Source organism: Myotis davidii, unplaced genomic scaffold (genome assembly GCF_000327345.1).
Source record: "Myotis davidii unplaced genomic scaffold, ASM32734v1 scaffold125, whole genome shotgun sequence".
Lineage (NCBI taxonomy): Eukaryota > Metazoa > Chordata > Mammalia > Chiroptera > Vespertilionidae > Myotis > Myotis davidii.
Genome location: NW_006299390.1, coordinates 7,608,148 through 7,630,129, shown reverse-complemented (window position 1 = coordinate 7,630,129; position 21,982 = coordinate 7,608,148).

Genomic DNA, 21,982 nt, shown 5'->3' with positions numbered 1-21,982 from the left:
AAGTAGCTGGGACCACTTCTGCATTGAGATGAGATTCACACACAGGGATCCCACAAGGGAACGTCCACTGCATTTTTATATCCCAGGGGCTTCTCTTTCTCTTGTCCACTTCTGTTTTTAGCTCCTTTCCCCCGGGGTCACTGTGGGAATCAGAATGACTGGTGAGGGCAGCAAAAAATGCAGACAGAAGGGTGGGGATGCCCCGATTGTGACTGTGTGACTGCAGGCCCAAATGCTACTCTGATGGAAACTTTTAAACATAGCCCTCCAATGAATTTACACCGCGGGGCTGTGCAAAGTGCCAGAGTTCACAGTCTTGGGAGTGAAAGTCTTTGAAACTAGGAGAAAAGCATTGCAGAATTCAGATCATATGCTATTGCTTGGCTTCAGTTACAAGTGAGTGAACAAAAACAAAGTTTAAAGTTCCCAACTGAGCATTTAAAATAAAAATAGAGTTTTGTAGGTGCATAACACCTTTTATTGCAGGAAGGGATAAGTTAGCAATGAGCCTTCCCTAAAAATGGCCTGACACAACAACCCAAAGTGACTACAAACGTGTGTGGCTACAAACATCTCTGAAGTTCGAATGCATCTGAGTGGAAGGGACTTCTTTAGTAGTGGCTGTTTTAGCTCCACATCCTGAAAGTTTATTTCTTTATACTTTTGTAAGTTAAAAGGCTCGATCCCTGGTAGGGGGCATGCAGGGGATGAGCTGATCAATGTTTCACTCTCACGTCAATGTTTCTTTCTCTGTCTCTAAAAATCAATAAAAACATCTTTAAAAAATTAAATTATTGACCTCACATAGTGTTAGAGACACTATATGGTTGGCCCATAAGAATTGTCAAAAAATGTTAGTTGCTTTTAAAATTATTATATTCATGATCAGATGTCATTTCTGCCCAAATGTATTTGTCACCATACCCTTTACAAGTACATGGCCCGTGTTCATCTGCATGGCTCGCTGTTTCTTACAGTGTATCCTGATGTTCCCACCTCTGCACCTGAACACTTGTAGGTCCTTTCACCTGGCTCCTTATTTATCCCAGGTATGTCCACAATTATCTCCTAAATGTTTGTTAAATATGTATTTTTTATAGTTGATTATTTAAATCAGGATTCAAACAAATCCATCCATTGTATTTGGTGGGTAATGTCTGTTAAATCTCTTTTAATTTATACATTCTCTCCCCCTGCTCCTTATAATTTGTTAAAAAGACTGGATCATTTCTCCTGTAGAGTTTTGCACATTCTGCATTTTGCTGATTGCACCCCTGTAGCACCCCTTCTTGTCTTCTTGTTACTCATAAATTGGTAGTTCGGCTACAGGCTTGGTCAGGTTTCACATTTTGGGCAAGAATCTTTTGTTTGGTGATGTCAAGAACCATTTCTTAGCCACTGGGCGTGGTTCTGGTATCCAGGGGGATAAGTCACATTTCCTATATTAGGCCTAATGCTCCTCCTGCAGGCTCCACCTCTCTCTTTTGCCTGGCATCAGAGCTTTTTAAGTATGAATCTCCCTTCCCTTTTCTGCAGTGGGCTTCCCAAGGGAACCCTGCATGTGGAAATCAACTTCATACCCGTCCTTTTCTCCACCACTCTGAGCCTGCACAGCCAAGTTTCAGTGAGAACCGATGACAACCACAGTGAACACTCAGGTACCGTTGCTGAGAGCTAACCCTGCACCAGGCACTGGGCTAGGCCCTAAACATGGATCATCTCATATAATTTCACAAGAGCCTTATGACAAATGTATTTCAGTATTCCCATTCTAGAGGGGAGGAAACTGAGGGCAAGAACGTAGGAACCTCATGCAAAGGAACTTTAAGTGATGCCCCATACACTGGGCTTGGTCTCCAGTGTTGAGTCCTTGTCCATGTCAGTGACTCAGCCCTATAGATCCACTCTCTTCCTTTCCTTCTTTATGAGAAACCCTTGACCTTGTGAACTGAGGGGTGCGGGGTAGCAGAACTAAGTGTTAACACAACTTGGCTATTAATGGATAAAGTTGTTGAGTGTAAATTCCGGTTTAAAAAATGCCTTGAGAGCTGCAGCTTAGAAGGAATCTGCAACCGCCAGCTGTGTGACGTTGGGCAAGTCACGTAACCTCTCTGCGCCTTAGCTGCCTCGTAATAAAATGTGAATGACATGCCACAGACTTAGAAGAGCGCCTAGCAAATAGTGAGCGCTCAGTAAACGCTCCCTGCTACGCTTGCTATAACTGACTTCATTCTCCAAAGTGTTTGAACAGTTAGCAGAACGAAGTAAATAAAAGGCTTAAAAATAACTTATTTTGTTTCTCCTGTTGTGAAAAGGCCATCGCCCCTTTCCTTTAACTATTTCTTTTCTTTCTCATGGAGGCGTTAAAAGTACGGAGGTCTCTTCCCCCCACCACTCCCCATCACAAACATTTTAATTAAGGTATCTTTTGAGAAGGAATACTTTAATCCAAAATGATCACTTTGATACTCAAAGAGACACATTTGGAGGCTCTTTGACGAGGGGGAATTAAAGACGGAGAAGCTGAATAAATATCAAGCAAAATGTTAATGTTTTGGCTTTGTGGTGTCTGCATCTGAGAGAGCTCCTGGCAGATTTTTCTCCGGCTCCAGCTGGAAGCTCCCGCTCCTTTTGTGTGCCCGGAGCTGGGCTGCGCATTGCCGCGCTGCCCCTAGGGGTCAGTCTGATCCAGGGATTGTCCCCATCCCTGCCGCTCTGGAGGGGAGGAGAGCTGGGTGCCCGGGACCTCGCGGCTTCCAAAGGCATTGGATGGCGAGGGTCTGAGCTGCTCTGAGCGCGCACCGGGCTGTCCAGCTGTGGTGCCGCCTGCGGGGCATCAGCCCCTTTCCTGCTGGGCATTGGCCGCCCTCCCGCGATTCTCTTCCTGAACATGGACTTTGCCAAAGTCAGGAGAGGTCAAATGACGAGGGTTAGCCTCACTTCCTAATGGTAACAGGAGAAACAGTAACACAAAGAAAACATGGATGTAGATGGCTCAGTAATATTTTCTAATAAACGGAATTTTTGCTTGTGACACACTCAACCTATGGCACCCAGGAGACGTAAACATGTTGGAGCTGTGAGAGGCCTGGGGACCCTTCCCATCACCCCTTCTTCATCTTACAAAGAAACTGAGGCCCAGAGAAGAAACACACAGCCCTGGGTATCACATGAAGTCTTGACTGAGGGGTAGCGCCCGTTTGCATAATCTTACTCATGATTTAATGCTTGTGACACACTCAACCTATGGCACCCAGGAGACGTAAACATGTTGGAGCTGTGAGAGGCCTGGGGACCCTTCCCATCACCCCTTCTTCATCTTACAAAGAAACTGAGGCCCAGAGAAGAAACACACAGCCCTGGGTATCACATGAAGTCTTGACTGAGGGGTAGCGCAAGTTTGCATAATCTTACTCATGATTAAAAAAAAAAATCTTATGAAAGCTTATTAGCTTTAAAGGCCAGGAATCAATGTCCAAAGTAGTTGTTAGGTGGTTAGATGGCAAACAGCATAGTGGTTAAGTGGACAGGCTGCAGAGGTAGATTATCTGCTTGCACATGAAGATGGGAGAGAGGCAAAGGGCTTATGACTGCTATTTGCAAGGTCCTAGTTCCTTAACCTCCCCGTGCCGCAGTTTACCCATCTGTGACATGAGGGTAAACTGGAAGGATTCGTTTTTTAAAAACCCTTCGGAATAATTCAGTAAATGCCCAGTGCGTGTTGGCGGACATTGATTATGAAGATTAGTAGTATTACAAGGGAAATCCTTGAACTTGAAGAAAGGGGTGTGAATGCCCTGGTTCATCTTGGGGAGCCCAATTTTACTCCTCCCAGTTTGTCCCCCACATGTCTGTCAGGGTGATCTTCTTTAACACGTTTTGTGAGTCCGTTCCCCTATCTCAGACCAAAACTCAGTGTGGGACTAAAGCAGGACTGTCCCTTGGGAATCTGGTGACGGAGTCAGGAGTGGGTGGTAACAATGAGGGTGGCAGGTGTTGGACAGTCTGCCCCAGGAGACATTGCCAAGGAAGAATTCCCAGGAGTTAGCAGCTCCCTCAAGTTCAAATCCCAAAGGAACACGACCTTCACAGGGACTTTGGGTATGTTGTTATTTGCTCTGTGGTTTAGTTAGCTGCATGGTGTTCACACCCAACCTCAGCTTCCTAGGAGATGGAGATTCTACCCACCCTTGGCTTTGTGTGCTTATGAAAATGCTTCCAGCCGAAACCGGTTTGGCTCAGTGGATAGAGCGTCGGCCTGCAGACTGAAAGGTCCCAGGTTCGATTCCAGTCAAGGGCATGTACCTGGGTTGCGGGCACATCCCCAGTAGGAGATGTGAGGGAGGCAGATGATCGATGTTTCTCTCTCATTGATGTTTCTAACTCTCTATCTCTCTCCCTTCCTCTCTGTAAAAAATCAATAAAATATATTAAAAAGAAAAAGAAAATGCTTCCCTCTGGTGTGGATTGCTGGATGAGATGCTCACTGCAGTCTCCTCCTCACAGACTATATTGGGTACCATTCTATCAATGCAGACACTCTCTATAAGGTTAGTAAAATATCAATCCAACAATAGATCACTGCCTTTAGGCTCTTCTGCCTTCTTTTCATTGACTTTGCTGCATTTGTAGTATTTTAAGGTCTTGCCTTGTGTACTTCCCCCCTTTAGTACTCAGCCTGCCTCTGGAGAAGGGCTGACATCTAATCTGCTTTTCACCTGGCAGGCCTGGAGATATGTAAAGACAGCCACTAAGGCTCCCTGAATTCACTTTCTCAGATCTCCAGCCATTCCTCCTAGAACAGCAGTTCTCAACCTGTGGGTCGTGACCCCTTTGGGGGTCAAACGACCCTTTCACAGGGGTCGCCTAAGACAATAAGAAAACACGTAGCCGAAACCGGTTTGGCTCAGTGGAAAGAAAACACGTATATAATTACATATTGTTTTTGTGATTAATCATTATGCTTTAATTATGTTCAATTTGTAACAATGAAATTGGGGGTCACCACAACATGAGGAACTGTATTAAAGGGTCGCGGCATTAGGAAGGTTGAGAACCACTGTCCTAGAACATCATTCAGAACCATCATCATCCTGGCCGTCATTGGCTTCCAGATCTTCCCCAGATTGTAAATGTCTCTATCGCCTCTTAGATTTCGGTACCCAGAGAAGACCCCGGAACTATGGATCCTATAGAATTGGATCAGGTCTTCCCAGAGTGCTAGTTCATCACCTTAGTGTCTCTCAGAGCAACATTTGGCTCCGCAATAATGGAACATGTAGAAAAATAAACTCCAAAGTCTTTTTCACATCAGTGACCATTGATGGGGTCACATCACTACCCATCCTGTACTTGATTGGCTGATTGAGGTCAAAAACTTGATTCTGCATTTGTCTTGTCAATACTAACTTGTTAATCTTGTAGACTGTTAGTCTCTTTGGCCCGACTATGAACTCCTTGAGGTCAGAGACTGTGTCTCTCAACTCTATGTTTCTAGTGCCCATCACGGTGCCTGGCATTTCATAGATGCTTAACAAAACATATGTTTGTGGAATAAAGGAGTGGGCCTCTTAAGGGTCTTTGAATCTTAATTTTCTTATTCATAATTATTTACAACATTATTTGTAATATGTAAATACATTACATGTAACATATTAAATGTTCTTCCAGGTTTTCATACCAAGTCAGTAATATTTTGATTAAGATAGAGCTATGTAGGACCTAACTAGAAATGATCCTTCATAAAATTTAATGATAATAATAATGTGACAGTAATCAACACTGCTTGACCACAGTTGGTCAATGCACCATACTTTTATTTCATTTCACTAATACCTTAAATGTCTGGATCTTGACCATAGGGTTTCAACACGTTTTGCTGACCATCAAGTTAAAATCAAGATGGGTATCTCCATAGCATTCCTGATATTCAAATGCAACGACCAAGCATCGGAAATGAGGTCAGTGTAACACAACCTGAGTTTTAGTGATTTGCCTCTTCCTTCAGCCAATTGCTTACCCCTCATTGCTACCACTGCCTTGTCTAGGAAATGTTGATAAGCTAGTCCTACATTTTATTAGGCCAATGTACGGTTAGCACAATAATCCACACAAAGCATTTAGCATAATTCCTGGCACAGCATATAATGCTTAAAAATGTTAACAACTCTTTTTTTAAAATATATTTTTATTGATTTCAGAGCGGAAGGGTGAGGGAGAGAGAGGTAGAAACATCAGTGATGAGAATCATTGATCACCTGCCTCCTGGACGCTCCCTACTGGGAATCGAGCCCACAACCTGGCATGTGCCCTGGACTGGAATCGAACCCAGGACCCTTCAGTCCGCAGGCCAATGCTCTATCCACTGAGCTTAACTGCTCTTATTATTACTTTTATTTGGCCAATTATGAACCCACTCAACTGGATTCATAGCCACGAAATTGTGCATTCATCCAGTCAACTCCACTTTGATTTTCAAAATTAGTTTAGCCAGTTTGGAGTTCTATAGCCAAAAATCATGGTTGGCTCATTTTTTATCATATCAACCTTTTTTGTTTACTTGTTTGTTTTGTCTCTTTGCCTGGGAGAGACAAAGACCTGAGTGTATTTCTTATGAGCAGATGCATGTGTTTGTTTAAGCTAGAGGCACAGAGCTGGGAAGGGAACCAGGTGGGGTGGCCAGCAGAGAACCCTGTAAATATGGGTCAGGCCAATGCAAAGGAAGTTGGTTGGCTCAATCATTTGTGTCTCAGTGATTGTGAAAATGCAATGCAGAGTGTTTTCTCCATCTATCAGCAAGGAGTGTAAGCAGATGGCACAATGGCCAGCATTTTAACTCAGCTGTGTACATGAAATCTAAAACCCAGTATCGACTGTGGTTGGGTTACTTGCCTCTGGGTGGTTTGGTCTTTGGAGTTTCATCACGTGGGTCTTTCTGCTACTTCAGTTGAATGTGTGACTTGATACCCTCGTCTGTCACAGCGGATGGTTCCAGGTCATTGGTAGATGTGCTGGTCCTGATCATGCTGTTAACCTAGGTTGTTCTAAATTGTCTTTATGGTCTTGGTATTGTTTAATCCTCAAAACATTCTTATGAGTTATATATTACTATCCCAGCTTTCCAAAGAAGATGACTGGTCCAAGGTCACACAGCAGCTAGTAAGCGACAGAGCAAGGTCTGCTCGGTGCCAGCAGTCATGGGTTTCTTCATTCTACTACCCCAGCCTCCCCTTGCCTTGCTTCTGTCCTTCAGGAGGTCTCCGAGGCCTCTTCAGCTCACTTAGTGAGCTCTGCGAATGCTTTGTGGAATTAGGAGTAGCGTATGTATTATTAAAGAGAACAAAAGAGCCATATACTTGTTGTCTCACTCTCTGGGAGAAGTAGAACCGAAGGAGAAGTTGGACATAAATGATTCATAAACAGTCATTAATTACCTTCTGAGACTTTTGAAGTTTGATCTTCAGTTCCTCAATTTGGAATTGATTAATTAATAATTTAATTAATTCAACAAATATTAATGAAGCACTTATCATTTGCCTGTCACCATCTGAAGTGCTGAGGAAGGGTGCCTATTCGAAGGTTTTCTATCAAGTTGGATATTGGCTTAAACGAAGTAGTCACTTTCAGGAAACTTAGATCCTAATCCTCATTGCAACTTAAGTTTTCACATGATTGGGATATTTCTTATCCCTCCAAGCATGATTTATATATATGTACACCTAACTTTGAACCTTGGCCAGGCCTCACCTCTTATAACCATGTAACCAACCCTACACTTCCTTCAAAGGTCAGGGCCCACCTTCCTCTCCTTTCTCTTGAAAACTTCCCTGACCACAAGGCTCCAGTGACAGGCTCCTCTTCTCCTTTAAACCTCCATTTAGTGTCTGCAACACCCTCTGGTCCCTTCAGAGCATAACTGTCAGATTCTCATCTTTCAAGGGTTCTTAACCTGGGGTGGAGCCAGAGTCATCTGGGGAGTTTTATCAAAATCCACGCACCTGGTCTTCACTCTCTGAATATTTGCTGATTCGGTATGTCTGGCCCTGGCGCTTGATGGTGTATCATTGGAAACTGCCACCTGAGTGATTCAAGCCTGAGCAGGTTAAGGAGCCTCATCTTCCATTGTGGTCAGGCCTTAGTACCGAGCCCTACATTTCACATGCAATTTCCTGTGCCAACTATTTCCTCTTTAATGAGATTTTAGCACCGGAAACACTATGATGATAATTCTTTGTATTTTCCTAATTCCCAGCACAATGCCAAATAAAGAATGATTACTCATGGAAGGAATTATCAGCCAATGGGACAGATTCCATTTCCTCTTTCCTTCCAGTGCACTTAGAAATTTTCAGGAGTGAATGATGCAGTCTGATACCTTAGAGCAGTGATGGCGAACCTTTTGAGCTTGGCGTGTCAGCATTTTGAAAAACCCTAACTTAACTCTGGTGCCATGTCACATATAGAAATTTTTTGATATTTGCAACCATAGTAAAACAAAGACTTATATTTTTGATATTTATTTTATACATTTAAACGCCATTTAACAAAGAAAAATCAACCAAAAAAATGAGTTCACGCGTCACCTCTGACACGCATGTCATAGGTTCGCCATCACTGCCTTAGAGGCAAAATCCCTGGTCTTGGCCCATGTGGTGGCATGAGGATGAGGCTCTTACATTCTGGTCTTCCTCCCTCCAGACATGGAAGTGTCACACTTCTCCACACCCTTGAGGTTAAGGTTATATGTGTGGCCAAGTGACTTGCTCTGTTCTAAGACTCAGGAGTGGAAGTGATGAGTGTCTCCCAGGCTGGAGAACGGAATTACCCATGTGGTGCCTGCTGGGTTCCCTTCCCATGTCCTGGCAGTCAGCAAGTCCCATCACGGGTGGGTCCCTGAGTGAGGAGACAGGAAGCAGCCCCTTTGCTGGCCCATGTGGGATATGGGAGCATGAAAAAGAGAGGAAGCTTTGTGGTGATAACCACACACATTTGGAGGGCTTTTGTTATTGTATCTTAATCTCTTCTGATGAGCCCAGCATGGGTCCAATGCATATTAAATTATTTTTCATATATATTATAGAGACCCGGTGCATGAAATTTGTGCACTCGGGGGATCCCTCAGGCCAGTCTGCACCCTCTCACAGCCCTGGAGCCATCTCACAGCCCTGGATATCCTTAGCAATGCTGTGAAGGCCAGAGAGGCTTCTGACACCACCGCTGTGCTCGCCAGCTGTGAGCCTGGCTTCTGGCTGAGCAGCGCTCCCCCTGTGGGAGCGCATTGACCCCCAGGGGGCAGCTCCTGCGTTGAGCATCTGTCCCCTGGTGGTTAGTGTGCATCATAGCGACCAGTTGTTCCTCTGTTTGGTCGATTTGCATATTAGCCTTTAATTATATAGGATGTGAAGAGTTGAACTATTTCTGGGAAGGAGCAATGGAAGCAAAGGCTTAGCACAGAAAATTAACAAATTTGGAACTTTATATGGCCACTAAGGCAATGTTTTTTTGTCATACGTGTGATTATTCAAAATGACTCCTCTTCTCATTCAGCTGGTAACATAAGGAAGAGTTTTTGGTGAAAGGGATAGACACTATCTTTAGTCATGTTATCTACTGTGGAAGATTGAGGGTTGAACAAAAGGTAATTGCCCAATAAGAGTTAGTACCTTGGTCCTATCCTTAATTAGCCATTTGGGATAAATTCCACTAAGTGAGATGGCTGGGCGACAGGTGTGCCACTCTTACGGGTTTGATACTTACCGAGGGGTACCAGGAGGCAGCTCTGCTTTGTATGACCACCAGTGATCTACAGCAGGCTGTGTTTCTTTAAACCCTCCCCCATAGCAGGCACGGTTGTGTGTGGGAACTTGGTGGGTGAAAATGATATCTTGCAGGAGGGACATAGGCCATGATGACTTTACAGTGCTAGAGGGATCTGGAGGGACAAATACCATGACCTGCCTCTTTCTCTGAGCTCTTTCTGATGCCCCCCATTGGCCGAGTCCAGCTGGAAACCAGAGGACAAGGGAGCCTGCCGGAGTGGTCTATAAAGGTGGATCTCCGAGGGCAGAGCCAAGGGAGGAGGGTAGGGTGTGGGCAAATGGAAGAAACTCTGTAGAGAAGAAAAAACCTCTCTTCCACCCTCTTAGGTTCAGGATTGGTGGACCTGCAAATGAAACGGACAAACGTCAGGTTAGCAGGAGAAAAGACATTTAAAATGTACTTCAGGGTGTTCACAGAAAGAGTGGCTCAAGGGAGCAATTGGGATGTAGGGCTTCCACACCATCTTAACAGGGGAAGAGGTGGGGAGAAGGGTGCTTACTGGAAAGCAAATCTTTTTGGAAAGATAAATGGGACTTTAGGAGAAAATGTGGCAGGTATGATACTTTTATGACAATGGCTCATCTCTGGGGGTAAGAGTCAATTCCCCCTTGTTGCAGGAAATTTTGGGGAGTGGATTGAGGACTATTGAGTTCTTTAAAAAAACATTTTTATTATTTTCAGAGAGAGGAAAGGGGGCGAGAGAGAGAGAGAGAGAGAGGGAGCGAGAGAGAGAGAGAGAAACACAAATGATGGAAACACCAATGATGAGAGAGAATCATGGATTGGCTGCCTCCTGCACATCCCCTACTAGGGATTGAGCCCGCAACCAGGGAATGTGCCCTGACTGGGAATGGAACCATGACCTCCTGATTCATAGGTCGACGATCAACCAATGAGTCACACCAACTGGGCAAGATGATTGAGTTCTTTTGGGCGGCTCTGTTCAGGAGCACAGATGCCTTTGCTCAGAATAACGTTGTGGCCACAGTGGTGTGTTCTGAAACCCTTTACCACCACCTCAGGCAGGATGGTCTGTGGGCTGAATACAGACCAACGTTCCTGATCTTCCTCCGCAGAGGTAACTGAACAGGGGGCCCTGCTTCGAGGATGCTCTGCCCTGATCCATCCTAGCTGTTCTGCAGCGTGACAAAGGGCGTTGCACGTGTGTGTCCACATGGCCCGCAGGAAATGGCCATGGCCTTCCCCTTGCTCGGGAGACAGTGCCCTGTTTGTCTGGTGACTTCAGGAAATTCTACTGCCTCTGGGCCAGGTTCTGGCTGGGGTAAAGAATTCCAGACCTCATTTTCTTTAGGCTTCGGGGAAAATGCAAAGTCCTTCTGAGCACTATACGAAAGATTCTAGTTATAATCATAAAAGTTGTTTGGAATTCAAGAAGAAAGTGAACTTGTGTGTGTGTGTGTGTGTGTGTGTGTGTGTGTGTGTGTGTTCCAGGTGGGAGATAGAATAAAACAGATAAGGTGACAGAATTTCCATTGTTAGATGCCTCTTTTTTTTGTCTATGAAATACACACGAAGGAGCTATACTGAGCCATGAATACTGAAAACACTGTGTGTTTTTCCACATGGGAAAACGTTACCCTTTGAAAAATCCAAGGCCCGCCCTGGGCGACACATGTCGGATCCGGAGCTCAGCTGTAGCTGTTAGGCAGCCCCTCACCTGCACCAACAGCAAAAGCGAAAGTGTGATGGCACAGACCGTGTTTAAAATGGGTGCGTTAAAAATACCATCTTGGCTTCACAGATTTCTGGAACTGTGAGGTGACATCCTCGTTTTTGTTCCCCGAAGAAGGTGCGTCTGGGAGAAATGCAAAAGCCGGTTAAACTGGTTCTGTAATTGGATTATGCAACAACAGTCTTTGCACCTTGATGCTTTAAATGTTGAAGAGCCAGCAACTTCTCTGAGCCCTACCGTGGGCCAAGGCTCCTGGTCATGGCAGGGGGAGGAGCTGGCAGCTCAGTCAACGTGTGATGTTGGTGGTGGCTTCATCTCCAAGGTGGAGTAGCAGGGCTGTTGTGGGAAAGTGAAAGCTATCCCTTCATCGGGGGAAGGCTTTCCTAAGTGATGAGGAGGAAAGAAACGACCAGCATGTTGAGGATGGGTTGCAAGGACTCTGGAAGAAGACTGGGCTCTGGGGTCCATTTCCGGTTAAGGAAAATGGTGATTCCATGGCTCAGGTTTACTCTAGAAGCCCCATGCGCCCTGCTGTCTAATGCTGAGCATGGCCTGTGTAGTTAACTCCCAAAGAGCCTAAGTCAGGTTCAGGAGCTTGGTTTTCCTTTGCAGAACGTAACCATTTTGTGTCCCCAGGCAAAAATTTTATAAGGACTCTCTTACCTCCAATTAATTGCAGCGTTAGCTGCTTGCCAGCCCACCAGACCATTCCTGGTTCCACACATGGTTGGCTTGGCCTGGTTCTATTCCAGGGGCACAAACCTGTGTGCTTGTGTAGAAATCACAGCCCTTCTGAAAAGGGGGATCATGGTGGGAAATCCAGTAGTATATCTGGCTTTCAACCAAGCTCTCCGTTGTCTCCATTCCTTATTTCTCCAACTACTTCACTGCTTTATTCTCCAACTGGCCTTTGAGGTATGGTCAGAACTGTCAGTGTTTCTGGAATTCCTGCCTCCAGAGGTGATGGGAGTGGCTGTCGGGGCCAGAGGCATGAGGAAAGGGTCAGCGAAGAAGACCAAGTGATGGCCCCCCAGCAGACAACCCCTAGTATTCACTCTGGAAGAGTGGAACAGTTGGCAAGCCACCCAGAAGTCAGGGTAAAGGATTGTAAAAACAGAGGAAAGAGGAAAAATATTCAACATGTGTTGATTATGAATTTTAATTGCTGAGGTATCTGTTCAGGCAAATGAGCTGGGAGAGAAATGTGGGCAGGAAGAGCTCTGTGAACGTTACAGATGATACGGTTCTGTTTTTAGGAAATGCACAATTAGACTGTGTCCACACAACCCAAAGTAAAAGCAGATGTATCCGTCATCAGACTATTTTGATTAATGGGGGAATTTGGAGCTTAAACGATCTGGTTCCGCCAGCTATGTTGATCAAATGAACTGGATCATTGCCAGACCTCCATTTGCCTCAGTGGGGTGTAGACACAACTTTTTGGGGGAGGCATTTTCAGAGACAGGCTTCATCATGTGAAACAGCAGGAGCTCAGTGGGGGGTGGGAAGCACCACCAAAAACATGATAGAGAACGCTTACATTTGGACAACCAGCATGAGAGGTCATGGATTTAGTTTAGTTCCAAATCACAGAAGCAATTCAACAAGCCCCAAATAATGCTATGGAAGCAGACTCTTCGTAATCTTCCTGGGAGCAGGTTATCCAATTAGGGAAAAGGTCCTCATGCAATTGGTCTGTGATGAGAGGATGGAGAGACTGGACAGTAGAATAGGCGAGAGAAAGCCCTTTGAGACCCAGGTAGACTTTCATGGTAGCTCTGTCCAGACAGGGGACAAGTGACATGAAGATGGACCACTTCTGCCATCTAATTGGCTGGACCAACGTTCTCTTTTGATATGACAGTACATATCTGTTTTTTTCCTTTTCTTTCTCTGGAACATATTTATTTATTTGTTTATATATATCGGTCACTGCAGATTATAACATCAGTATAACCTCTTGCCCACCAGGGCTGTTTTTAGAGGACACATCTTACATGAGGCCACTCCCTGAGAAAAGAGGATGATTTGATCATGGAAGATGCTGTTGCACCAAAAATTATCTTTTGAAACAAAGCCCTGTTGGAATAAGGATCCTTTAACATTACCCAATGCATTGTATGGTCTGGGATGTCTTTTATTTTGAAATAAGAGAGGCAAATTAAAAATAAAAAGAAATAGCTACACTGGAAATCATTAATGATAATGAGTGATTAAGAAGTGATTGTAACAGCCCAAATGCCCATCAATGGATGAATGGATGAACAAATTGTAATATACACTAGTACATATAATGGTCTATTACTCGGCCATAAAAGGAATGAAGTACTGGTACGAACACAGATGAACTTAAAAAACATGGTAACTGAGCCCTAGCTGCTGTGGCTTAGTTGGTTGGGCATCGTCTTGTACATGGAAAGGTTGCCAGTTTGATTCCAGTTATGGCATATGCCAGGGTTGCAGGCTCAATCCCCAGTAGGGGGCAAGCAGGAGGCAGCAGATCCATAGAGACAGATATCAGATTGGTGGCACCAGGGGTTGAAAGGAAGGGGAACAGGGAGGACTGCTTAATGGGCATGAGGTTTTCTTTGGGGCGATGAAAATGTTTTGAAACTAGATAGAGGTGGTAGTGGCACAGCATTATGAATGTACCAAATGCCACTGAACTGTACACTTTAAAATGACTAATTTCATGTTATATGAATTCCCCCCTCCCCCAAAAAAAGAAGTGACTGGAAAGCAAACATGTTTGAGTTGTGCTATCCCACTCCCAATCCCTTTTCAGCAACCACCAGCTCAGAACCTCCACTAGAATATCTTCTAAAGCATCAAAACGAGTGAAGAGTTTGCATAAAGTTAAGCAGATTCACTTTATAAGAGCATTCCCTCTTGAGATTGCAGAGAGTTTAGAACCATTTAGGAGATGATTCCTATGGCCAAACAAGCTCAATGCTTTAAAGGACCTTTAGACACCATCTCTCCCCATTCTTCCTTTTGCAGATGAGACGTGACGCAGTAGTTTCATGGGGAGTTAGGGGAGAGCGAGGTGTGATCTAAGTTGCTTGATTCTTACATTGGTGTCGAATCCACGATATCACACTGTATGCCAAGAATAGGTGATGTAACATTCTGAAATACCCACCCAAAGTGGTGCAGAAGTTTCAATAGCTTCTTTTCTGTTATGCTTTGAAACAACGTGGTAATAGTAATAACAATAGCAATAAAAGTAATAACTGGTAATAACGTGTTTATTGAGCTCTTATTAGGTGTAAGATACTGGGTGAAAAAAGCAGTTTATATGCAATTTAATTTGCTCCTAAACCTTATAAAGTCAATGAGGCAACTGAGGTCCAGAAAGAGTAAGTAAATTTATTCCAGATGTTACTGGTAGATTTGGGGTTGGAACTTTGTATTCCCAGGGCTACAGCGCTCTTAACCAATACACCAGTGTTATCTAGACCTTTAGATTTCACAAATTAATAACATTTCCAGAACCAACATAATGTGGTCATATTTTTTTGGTGCCAACTATAAAAATTGAGCAACAAACAAATAATAAAGGAAACAAACCCTAGTATTTCCTACCATCATTATGTTATCAAATAAAAAATATTTTACACAAAACAGTAGAAGGACCTAATCTGAGAAGAGAGAATGTTCTGGTAAAGTGGATCTGTTTAACTTTATGCGAACTCTTTACTCATTTTGTTGCTTTAGAAGATATTCTAGTGGAGGTTCTGAAATGGTGTTGCTGTTGGCTGCTGGATGACTGAGCAATGGAGGTAGTGATTGGGCATTGGTGAGGGAAAGTCCACGTCATTGTGTCTGTGCATAATCGCCTTCTCTGCCACCAGGATCACTTCGTACATAGGACCATCGTCCACGTGTTGGGGTGGCTGGAGAAAAATGCTAACAGATATCTACCAGACAGTCACATCGTCCACCAAATTATTGGGACCATCTTTCTCAGTGGATGTCCTATGGTAGGACATTCCTAGCCCCAGAGAACCTGGGTGAATCTAGCCTTGATTGAGGAACAGATACAGTAGCTAATATTTTCCTAACATCTAAGATTAAGTTGTTAATTCAGTTCGATTATCCTGACACTGATTATGCTGCTTCGTCCTGATTAAGTTTGGAATTTTACCTCCCCTGGCCTAATCGAATTCTTGTCTTCCTGCTCCACACAGAGATGCAGAAAAGGAACTCTATTCAAATATTTTCTTCCAATGGCACTATTTTTTTTTTTTGCAAGAAAAAAGTTCTCTTTTATTGAAAAGAAAATTATATGATCACTTACCAATGTGAATTTACTATTTAATATGAGAACCACACCCAATTATTTAAACAATCATTGGAGAGCAGTAAATGCTATTTAGTCCCCGCTGTGAGCAAGGACAGTGGGTAACATGAAAATACTTCTTGCCAGCACTCAGTGTATTGAGGGAGGAAAGCTTATTATATTCAACCATTAAGTGTTGAGGTGGTTAACTGATATAATACTTTCATCAGTTCTCAAAACCGTCCATGGGTACCTCAAAAAGACTGAGAATCCCTTTTCTGGAAGGGAATCAGAAAAAGAAATAAAAGACAAACAACATAGTCACTAATGATCACTTTGTTTCTGGGATCCAACTTCAACTGACCTCTAAGCTAAGAGTTCCGTGATCACAACTAAGAGCAATAACAAACTGAAGACATAATCTGGTTTCTAGAAGCCACAGCAAAATGTTCTGTTATAGTCTGAACTGTTCCCCAAATTATATGCATTTCCATTCCAATTCCCAGTTCCTCAAAATGTAACTGTAATTAGAGTAAGGGTATATACAGGGTGATTAAATTAAGAAGATGCCATTAAGATAGGCCCTAACTCAATATGATTGGTGTTCTAATAAGAAGAGGAATAGACACCTGGAATGTGTGTACATAGAACAATCCTGTGATGAGGCAGCAAGAAGGTGGCCATCTACAAGCCAAGGAGAGAGGCCTCAGAGGAAACCAACTCTACCATCTTGAAAATTTAAAAAAAGAAAGAAATCCTTACATATCAGTGAAAATCTTTCTTATACATTAGATTAATATATTAAAATACTTAACCTGCATCAGAATGGTGTAACACATTGTCTTAATCATAAAATTTGCATTTGTAATTAGACGGAGAAACAGATGTAATGGCTTTATTTAAAGTGATATGTCCATTAAAATAATCTACACTACCAAGTCATTGTTTTCTTTAACAAGGAATCTGTCCATTGAGATGCTGTGTTTTTGAGCCATTTAAATAGATGATAAAGAAAAACGTATATGTTTTCAGGAAATGTTGACTGATTATGGAAGTCAGATATTTTTTATGAGGAGGTTCAACTGTTTTTACAGTTTGTGGTGGTTTGTTTTTGTTGTTTTCTGTATTTGGAGATGGGACATCATCAAAGAAACAGTTATTCCTTCGCCATCACCTTTGTTCTCCAACTGAGCTGAAGAATCAAACCTATCTGTGTTTCAAAGGGGACCAAGACTTTTTAATTTTAACAGGCCCTGGTACGGTAAAACTGAATATTTAACTATCGCACACTCAGTGATCAAATACATTTGGTATTAACACTGGCTCTTTGTTTGAACCTAAATAAAACGTGGATCTTTATTTTGACCAATAACAGCTTTCTGGGGAGCTGCAGTTATGCTTGATTGAGACAGACTGTGACAGCCAACGCAGTAGCCAGCAGACAATTCTTTAATATATGAGCTCCATTGACCCAATTTCCCACCCTCCACCCCCAAAGCAAATAGCACCTCTAGCAACCTTTTCACCATTTAATCTTGCAACATCAATGCACTTATGATAAAAATTTGACTAAAATTAATCTTTGTAGAACAGATGCAGATTAATTTCTTGTACAGCTATAATTAAACACCTCTGTCTTTGAATCACCAATGCTTGTGGACACATCCTCAAATTCAAAGTTGCCATTTTTTTTTCCTCCAAGGAAAATTTAATATCAGGAACATTACATGGTCTGTACACAGGTTCAAAGATAGTATGGTTTCATACAAATTTTATTTAGGATACAAGGCGATTTTTTTGTTGATAAAAAACATTTAGGAAGGCTTTATATGGGAAGAAATGTTGGAGGGGCACCATATGATGATGATTATGATGTTCAATCTAATAATTTACACTTCTGTAAACCCTAGGGGCACCAGTATTATGCCTTATAGGGAGGTGGAGAGAAAATCCTTATAAATTTCTTTAGCTGGGTCCCTGAGATGGTCAGCATTGTATGTAATTGAACACTAGTAAATGTATTTTGAGGCTTGTTTCTTTTGGCTTAATGATTTTGTAGGGAAGGAAAAGGTTTTCCTCTTAGCATCCTGGGTGGGTCTGAAAATTAACTTGACAAAGACAGGTCAACAGGAGAAAAAGCACAGAAATGTATTAAATCTAAGTTTTTCAGGTCAGGACACAGGAAACCTCATAGGGAAATGAAGACCCAAAGAAACAGGTAGACCTGAGCGCATCTGTGGTAGGTTTGATGAAGAGTGGGTAGTCGCGTAGAAATATGATAGGTTAATATGATGAGGGAATTGTAGTAAACTGGCGGAAAATGGACATAGTCACATGTTATGATGGTGTCCCTTTGTCTTTAAGGATAAGATTGTTCTTTTCCTCCAGGTATAGGGAGGGCACCTCCCACACCAGGGTTTTATGGTCTGTTTTGGAGGATGGGCACAGAAGAGTGGGTCAAGATGACTTCCCAGCTTCTTCTGTCTTCCCAAGCCCCTTTGGCTGAAAATATTCACATACCAAGGAGCTGTATTTGGGGTTCGGCGCCCTGAACCCCATCAGTGCACATTTATTGAAATATGGAAAAATGGCCAGCTTTCTGTTTTGCTGTAGATTTCAGTTTTCTTTGTTTTATTAGCAAGGCTCTGATTTTCTACTTCTATAATAAGCTTACTGATTGTATACTATTTGTTGATAGTAACTTTCAAATCTTGTTTGAAAGGGGATATACAGACACACTCAGGTCAATGATTGATTTGATCGAATAAACAAAACCCCTGCTTTTTCTTAGCTGTTGAGTTTCTATTTATGAAAGAGAAATAACGATAAATTTTCTTCAACTGTACTATGTGGTCTGTGCTTTGTATAAATTCACATTTATACAAATAAATAAATAAAGTCTTTAAAGGTTTATTCAAAAGGCTAATTGAGTAGTTATGGACAAATACTGATAAATATTAATAGTGAATAGGAATAATTTATTAAATTGATATTCTATTGGTTAGTTAATTATTTCTGGATACCGTATAAACAAACATTCAAAAAGTATGTTAGGGAGGCTGCTTGTGGAATGAAAGGCTTTCAGTCTGATAGAAACCCATCTGTTTGAGGTTATTTAGATATAAACCCATCGGAAACTTTGAATTTTAAAGATTGTTTCTAAGGCTTTGATTTAGTTGTTTACTTAGACTATTTTCATGTTCAAACTTAACCTTTGTTCATAAGTAAAAAAGTTGTTATCACTATGATCTTCAAAATATACAGTTGAACTATCCTGGATTTGCAAATCTATATTAAACTAATTGATATTAGGTAGAAATGCCTGAATTCTATAATAGCCAAAATCCATAGAAGGCTCAGTAACTTTTAAAGCTTACAACTGCTCATAAATCCTCTTCTATAAACTATCATTATCTTTTTCAAGCTCAGGGATTTGGAGAATGAAAAGAACGTTTAAAGACAGAGAATAAGGAAGCTCTCTTTTGGGAGCTCTTCTCAGCTCATTTTTTCTATGATCACTGCCTTCTGTGGGGGGGTCACAGCTGTGGAAAATGTTTGTAGGCTGGGGCAGATTCTGCCCCTCTGCCCATGGCTGATCCGCTGGGCACTGGGGACTCCTTGCATGTGGCTACAACTGGGAATATCTAAATGCAAGTGCCATGCAGCAGCCTTAGGCAGAGAGAAGCAGAGAGAGGAGGGCATGCAATGCACAGAGAGAGTGATGTTAGCTTATGAGCTTTGATGTTAATTCCGATGTCCGAGCATTGATGGAGGGATGTATGAAAAGCCAATGCCGGGAGTGCAACCACCATTGAGTTCTTTGATTAGAATTCTGGTGTACTTTGGGAGGAAGAGGTTATATTGGGTAGCTTCTAAGACCAATACTCCATAAGGGCCTATTTGATTATTTTTTTCTTCAAATGTTGTAAAAATACATTAATTTTTCTTAAAGGAAATTTTGAGTTGAGCAATAATTAGTTGTTGCTAACTTCTTTGATACTTTTATTTAGATGTTAGTATAACTAAAAATAAATTGAGATTCCTGACCCCCATCTGATAGCATGAATAAATAAAAATGGATTTACTATATCATGTAAAACAGGGGATTCTTTCATCTTTTTCATTGACAATTTTAATTATTTAAAAGATACACTTGGAGGGGGTTTTCCCAAGGTCCTGGAACAACTACAGGGGCTGAGCAGAGGATTTCTGACAAGTAGAACTGTCCTCCTGCCTGCCCACAGAATTATCATTTTGACTCTTGCTCCCAGAATGCAACCTGTGTCCTTTGCCTAAACTTCTCTTCCATTTTTGCATGATTTCTCTTGATGACTCAATCCCCTCTCCTGGCTTCAATGGTGATCCAAAATCTCTATCCCCACCCTTGCTTCTAAGACTAAGTGTCTCAAATGTATATAAGCTAATTTTTCCAAAAGCCAATAAATTCTATATTTCCAGACAATGATTGTGCATATATGACATATGTGTTTATATATAGCCCAATTTATGTACTTATAGTTTTGCATTTTCAACTACATTTAAAATGGTCAGTCCTCGGCAGCTCCCAAACTGCCCTGGTCATTATGCTTTCTAGACCTGTTTTTCCACTCTCCTTCTATTTCTGTAACCTATTTCCCCCCCCCCCCCACTCCAAGACCACAAAATCAGTACCTCCCATTTGTCTCTTGGTTCATCAGTTTCTTCCCCCTGCCTCCCAGCATAGCCACCTGTCTGCTCCCAGGGATTTGACCTCTTCAGTGTCTGTCTTTTCTGAACCTACTCTGCTCCACTGCATTGGGTTGTCAGCATACTACCCCTACTCAATGCTTCCCTCTTCCACCTGATCATCACATGACTTCTAGATTAATCATTTGAAGCATAGCTTTGTTACAGTGGCACCAAGATTGTTCAGTGGCTTTCCTTTGCATTTGGCCTAAAGTCCAAACTTGTTACCTTGAAACTGGAATACGATGTCTAAGGTTAAAACATGCTACAAAGATAGATGTTAGGGGCTGAATTATGTTCCCCTAAATTTCATGCCTAGTGTCAGGCATATGAACAATAAGACTTCACTCAGACAAATAAATTTAGATAGGCATCAATTTTTGGGGAGGATTCTTGCAAATATAGCTACTAAGGAATTTGAAGAATTTTAGCCAGAATTTTGCACATTTTAGCATTGATTACACTACCTGCTGTGCAATCTGCTAATGGGGTAGGAAGAACCTCCCTAAAGGAAACTGTCCCATTATTAAAGGAAAAACCCAATAATAAGAACATTTCTTGAGCCCTGCTTATGTGTCAGGCACTGTTTCAAACACTTTAAAATTATTCACTCATTTAATAACCACAACAACTCTGCAAGGTAAAAACGATTAGTGTCCCAGTTTTGGACTTGAGAAAACTGAGGCACAAAGAGCTGAAGTAATGCGCCCAAGGTCATACCAGTGCCATTAAGACAGAGACAGATTCGGAACACATGTCAATTTATAACTTGACTCCAAACTTGGGGGCGCTATGCTATTTCTACTGCTTGTTAATTCATTCGTCTCACGATAAATTATAAGATTCTCTAATTATTATAAAATATTGTCCCAATATCTCTGACAAATATTAACTCCCAAAGGTACAGTAAAGTTCTAGATCTGCTTTAGAACTTCGGAAACATGAACACAACATTAAAAATGTTAAATTTATTAGGACAGACAAGCAAATGAAGCAGTTCAGGCCACAAAGTGTATTCTTTGATCTGAATGATCTGGCTAGCATTTCACAATGATCATTGCCAAATATCACACTGAAAGTGTTACGGACAGACGTGGATGTAAAAAGACTTAGTTTAATCTCATGGCCAATTTCTCTTGTATAGAAACTCAACTCTGGCGCATAATTACAAGTAGATACCTGTTGTGGTGGATGGACGATTTCTCATGACTACTGGGATATTTGTAAATGCATGTCAATGACTAAAAAAAGCCACAGATAATTAAAGATGGGCTAAAGCAGCCGTGGGCAAACTACGGCCCGGATCCGGCCGGTTTGAAATGAATAAAACTATTGAAAAAAAGAGACCGTACCCTTTTATGTAATGATGTTTACTTTGAATTTATATTAGTTCACACAAACACTCCATCCATGCTTTTGTTCCGGCCCTCCGGTCCAGTTTAAGAACCCATTGTGGCCATTGA